At 36.7% G+C, this 6,000-nt stretch overlaps 1 long non-coding RNA gene across 1 annotated transcript; it reads right to left on the reverse strand.

Moving 5' to 3' along the window:
* Positions 1–3,193: 3,193 nt before the first annotated feature.
* Positions 3,194–3,674, reverse strand: LOC148911595 (uncharacterized). The gene is made up of 2 exons (XR_016119604.1): positions 3,541–3,674; positions 3,194–3,435 (listed from the first exon to the last, which is right to left on the reverse strand). It is a non-coding gene; the product is annotated as an uncharacterized LOC148911595 (long non-coding RNA).
* Positions 3,675–6,000: the final 2,326 nt, after the last annotated feature.

The following is a 6,000-nucleotide window of genomic DNA, read 5'->3' on the forward strand; positions in this document are numbered from 1 at the left end:
CCTGATCGTGGAAATCGTGCTTGTTAGATTCCTCAGCATCGTCAGTAGGAACATAGCAATGCATAATAATAAATAAATTTAGGCACTGCGAGCCTCCCAATAGGCACAGGGAGCACAATTTAGATAAAACTGAAAGATGAAAATAAAATCGGGGGGAAAATCTTCTTCGAGATGAAAACAACAGGAGGGAATTTTGTACATATACAAAAAGCATCCTTATTCTATATCAAATCACTTACATGTTCAAATTTTAGTAAATGTTCGAGTAGCCATCACTCTAAAACTAGACGCTATCTCCACCTTCTGTGTTGTTTTTTTATTACCAGAAATCTTTCTCATTCGAAAAATACAGGTTATTTCAGAGAGAAAAATCGGCTTCAAGGTGTATTTACATTGTTTTTTTGGGGGAGTTTGAAGCCTATGTATAAATTATATCTTCCTTTTACGAGAAGCAACAGGCTGATCAAAATTCATTTGCCATTTTTTTATGTGGCTTTGGTAATATTGCTGTTCATCTCCAATAGAGAAATATGATTTAGAAATCGGGTCTTTATTTCATTAGTTATCCACCAATGTTGTGTTCACATTATTTTCTTGCAGAAATTACGTTAGAGAGAAATGTTTTTTTTTTCAAATTTCTCAAAATCCATAAGCATCTCGACCCTTAGCTTGCAATAATTATATTGTACGATAACAGTGTTTTCATATGATCTTAAGTTTCATGCCGCAAAAAAAATCGGCTTATACCAAAAAAATTAAACTTTTTGCAAGTAATATATGCATAAAAACCGTGCATAGAAATTTGTTATTTGCAAACATTATCGTTGATTATACTATTTATAATGGTAATTGAACTGAGTGGAGTGCAATTTGGTCTGAAATCAAACGCGCGATTACAAAATCGCACGACCGCGTAGCGGGAGTGCGATTTGTAATTGCAAGTTTGATTTCAGACCAAAATTGCACTCCACTCAGTTCAATTACCACTTTATTATATCCATTTTGAAATCTTTTTTGAAAAAGACGTTTTTTCCAGTTAAACCGACATGACTTACAATCTAAAAGCAGTCGATTCAAACATGCTGTCAAGAGAACTTGTTTATACTGATCGAGCAATGATTCTCATTTTGAAAACCAACACTTTCAATCCAAAACTAAAATGAATTTATATCGGACCAAACGGTTTACGAATTAAGAAACATTTACTTACATTAAAGAGCAAGACAATCCTGCCCAAAAGGGTTGTAATGAACTGGCTGTTGTCCATACAGCCAATGCTCACTGCTTGTATTTTTACGATTTCTGTTCAACATGTTTAGATCACACTTGTGCCGACAAAACAGCAAAAATCAAAGGTGGTTTAGTCCTTCAGTTGTCCTTAAGAAGTCACGTAGCTCAGCAAAAATCTTCTTCTTAAGAAAAACTTCTTTTAATTACTGCATTTTCGATGTGTTGTTATGCTTTAAAGATTGAAAAGGAAACCACTTTCCACGATCAATCGCCAAGAAGTCACATTCAAAAGATGCCGATTGCATTTTCTCCCACTGCTTTTCGCTGTAATATCTTCAACTTACTTAAGCAGTTACTTTACAAAGATGCTTTTGACGATTTTAAGTGATCACTTGGTCTTTTTAAGTCCTTTTTACTGCTTTTTAATTCTTTTTTCAAGACTTTTGACGGTAAAATCGTTCTTCAGAAGATTTTTTTTTGAGCCGTGGCTCTTTTATTTCGCAAGAAGCGGTGAGCTCAACACTCAGATGGATTCCTTGATATAATTGGCTAGAAAATGACATGTCTCTCTTGTGATTGGTTCATATCAGTTGATGTGCAAAATCGTGCAATTTAGAGCTCAAAATCGTGCAATTTAGAGCTCAAAATCGTGCAATTTGTGCTGAAATCACTGCTGCAGGGAACCAATCAGATTGCAGGATTTGCTTGTGATTTCAAAATGGATGTAATAAAGTATTTTTATGTCATTAAGTATCTCATGATTTGAAAATCTCCATTGGTTTGAAGTGGAATTCTAAGAATAGTTTAGTTATATTCAATTTATCAACTTTAAAATATAAAAGTTTGATCCATTTATTACAGTGTTCCAGTCGCGACTAAGCATATGTGACAGATAACCAACAAACCCTTGTGTGTCACTGTAGTCTCCAGTAGCTATTATTCCTCCATTTCTTCCATGCATATGACTTTCATATAAGCCAATTCTACTATGGGTAGGGTCAAAGCATAACATCATTGATTTATCAGGAGGTGCAATTAGATTGATAGATAGCTTTTCACGTAACTGACACTCTTCATTTAATTTGTTCTCCAAACAGGACACATTGAATGCAGAATTATCTTCTACAATTTGTAAATTGAAGTGGTCATCTCTCGACTGAAGAATTTCTGGGACATCAAGATTGTATTGGCCAGGAGGTAATTGAAGTTTCTGGTAGTGCTCATTGCCAGCCGCTCTTATAATGTCTGCAAAAGAAGCTACTGACTCCATTATATTGTCATCCCTTAATGGAATGTGTATTTTACCTGACAGAAATGAATTGGCTCCAGTTGCTGCAGGCATTACTGCCAAAGGGATACCCAGAAAGCATAGCCTGGCTTATTTGAAATGGAAGCAAATATTCCTTTACACTTCCATATGACTTTATGTTAACTGTGGTTATTGGTTGTTGGACAGTTTGGTATGTAGTTGATGGTCGTGAACGCTGATACTGTGAGCATTCTCAACAGGATACTCATCAAACATGACAAGAAAAGATCGTAGACATTCGTGAAGGTCAGCGTTGTTCATCCCCCAGTAGGTACACATCGCTATCCACACCAAAGGAACTTTGTTGTAGTGATGCCGCTTAAAGCACATAAGAGTGACTGTCTGTAACGATCAAGCAAAATTCAAAATCCGTGGCAAACTTCGAAAAATCGATTTCGCTCATACTTTCAAGTTAGTTAGGGTAATGTATCCTAAGAATCGCTGTATAGTTGGTTTGATCAAATAACGCTTTATTATGGAGAAAAATGAAATTTTTCAAACACTCCCGAAAACGCCGTTCGCGACAGTAAATTTTGACTCAACTTTCGCGGCTGCTTGACAAAAAAAAAGCAACACTGGGAATTAAAACAACCCATATTCTTGAAGAACAATCTATTGAGTACGATATGCGTGACTTTGGGATCAATTGTACAATTTTAAGATAACAAAATAATTTTATTCGCTAGACGTGTGTTTAGAGTATCAAAAAATAGGTCTTACAAAAATATTCATTCTGAATGTGCTTAACCTCTCAGTCGCGTGAAACTTCGCTGGTTGATTATTCAGATGTTGGTCTTTCTAGTGATGTAAAGAAATCTTTGGGCAAATGATTGTGTGTCACGCAGTATGTCTTCAAACTTTGGTCAAATTACTCATTTCTGACCTCTGGCCGCTTTCTATAACAGACAAGATACTAGTGTTTATAAGTAAAATATAAACTCAAAAACAAGCCTAAAACACTTTTATAGCCTTAGATAATGTAGCTGTTTAAGAATTCTTACCTGGCAAACTCTGAAACCCGGATTTTTATGAATGTTTTTAGACACAACATCGATCTGGTTTCTTTCATTACCGACTCGAACTTGTCAACGGCCGAGTGCCACAGGGAGCCCAACCTTTCTTGTCGTGGTGCAAAACACAGGAAACCCAGATTGATTAAAAAATCGTTTTAATTTGTTTTAATGATGATGCAAACACACACAATAAAAAATTTCACAACTATTCCAGTAAAACTTACTGAATTACATGATAATCTATAATATGAATGACTAATAAAGTGGGGGAAAACCTGCAGTAGAACCTTACTAATCAGTGGTAACAGTTCTAAATTGATTTTAAAGAAGTTGAACCGTATACACTACATGCAATTTTTCTGCTCGGCATGTCATCATAAATGATCACCGGCCTCTAAGGTTCATAATTAGTACCGAACAAATGTATGTGACAGAGGCACCCACGACTGATTCGTCAAAAGAGGAATGTCAAAACCTAACCCTCGTGCACGTGTTCACAAAAGCAACCAGGATAGCTTGTTTGTGATAGCAGTTATAGTTGACGTCATTCTCCAGTTGAGACGTGCAATGCCAGACCTGAAATCCGTCAGCTTTAGACAAGATAACGCTGCCTGTTATCACAGCTCCGTAACCATACTTGGAGTTCAAAACCTCGCCAGGAAGCACAAAGTGAACGTCGCATGGATTTTTCAGGTCCTCAAGGAGGCAAAAGTCCTTGCGATCGCAAAGCTGCTGTACTGAAGAATCACATGCACACTTATCTAAACTCTGGAAATGACATCACGAGCGCAGTACAGATGAAAACCGCTATGGAATCACATGGTGGCGTACGTGGTCTAAGTGTAGCACTGTGTGGTTTATAGATTCCCGGGACATATCCCACAGAGAAATGGGAAGGCGTAAGCCTTGACAATGATGTTATCTTCAAAAAGCGTAACATTGTGGTTTGGAGAGCATACGGCGTTAGAAAAGGAAAAAAGATACCCAACACGAAATTTGAAACAACGAAGACATCGTCAGCTCTAGCCTTACCCACCCTTAGGAAGATGGAGTATTCTGATGACCAGGTTCCAGATTTCTGCGATGTCATACCTAGACAAAGTAGGAAATACAAACCAAAGACCACTACAGATTCCCGCAAGGAAAACAGCGATACCGATGATGACACGCTGTTCACCTGTTCCGGAGAAGGATGCGTAAAAACTTTCCAAAGATTTTCATGTTCTGCATCTACTCCAATAAAATCGTGGGTGCCTCTGTCACATACATTTGTTCGGTACTAATTATGAACCTTAGAGGCCGGTGATCATTTATGATGACATGCCGAGCAGAAAAATTACATGTAGTGTATACGGTTCAACTTCTTTAGAATCAATTTAGAACTGTTACCACTGATTAGTAAGGTTCTACTGCAGGTTTTCCCCCACTTTATTAGTCATTCATATTATAGATTATCATGTAATTCAGTAAGTTTTACTGGAATAGTTGTGAAATTTTTTATTGTGTGTGTTTGCATCATCATTAAAACAAATTAAAACGATTTTTTAATCAATCTGGGTTTCCTGTGTTTTGCACCACGACAAGAAAGGTTGGGCTCCCTGTGGCACTCGGCCGTTGACAAGTTCGAGTCGGTAATGAAAGAAACCAGATCGATGTTGTGTCTAAAAACATTCATAAAAATCCAGGTTTCAGAGTTTGCCAGGTAAGAATTCTTAAACAGCTACATTATCTAAGGCTATAAAAGTGTTTTAGGCTTGTTTTTGAGTTTATATTTTACTTATAAACACTAGTATCTTGTCTGTTATAGAAAGCGGCCAGAGGTCAGAAATGAGTAATTTGACCAAAGTTTGAAGACATACTGCGTGACACACAATCATTTGCCCAAAGATTTCTTTACATCACTAGAAAGACCAACATCTGAATAATCAACCAGCGAAGTTTCACGCGACTGAGAGGTTAAGCACATTCAGAATGAATATTTTTGTAAGACCTATTTTTTGATACTCTAAACACACGTCTAGCGAATAAAATTATTTTGTTATCTTAAAATTGTACAATTGATCCCAAAGTCACGCATATCGTACTCAATAGATTGTTCTTCAAGAATATGGGTTGTTTTAATTCCCAGTATTGCTTATTTTTTGTCCAGCAGCCGCGAAAGTTAAGTCAAAATTTACTGTCGCGAACGGCGTTTTCGGGAGTGTTTGAAAAATTCCATTTTTCTCCATAATAAAGCGTTATTTGATCAAACCAACTATACAGCGATTCTTAGGATACATTACCCTAACTAACTTGAAAGTATGAGCGAAATCGATTTTTCGAAGTTTGCCACGTTTTGCTCGATGGTTACAGACAGTCACTCATAAACATTACCCAAATCCTCACCATTGCATTAAAGTACTCAGTATAGTTATTTAGTTTGAAGCTTGTGCTGTATATTGTAAGTAC

Source organism: Actinia tenebrosa, unplaced genomic scaffold (assembly GCF_029948245.1).
Source record: "Actinia tenebrosa isolate PJP-AT-01 unplaced genomic scaffold, QUT_ActTen_1.0 PGA_scaffold13__45_contigs__length_12533684, whole genome shotgun sequence".
In the NCBI taxonomy this organism is placed as follows: Eukaryota; Metazoa; Cnidaria; class Anthozoa; order Actiniaria; family Actiniidae; genus Actinia; species Actinia tenebrosa.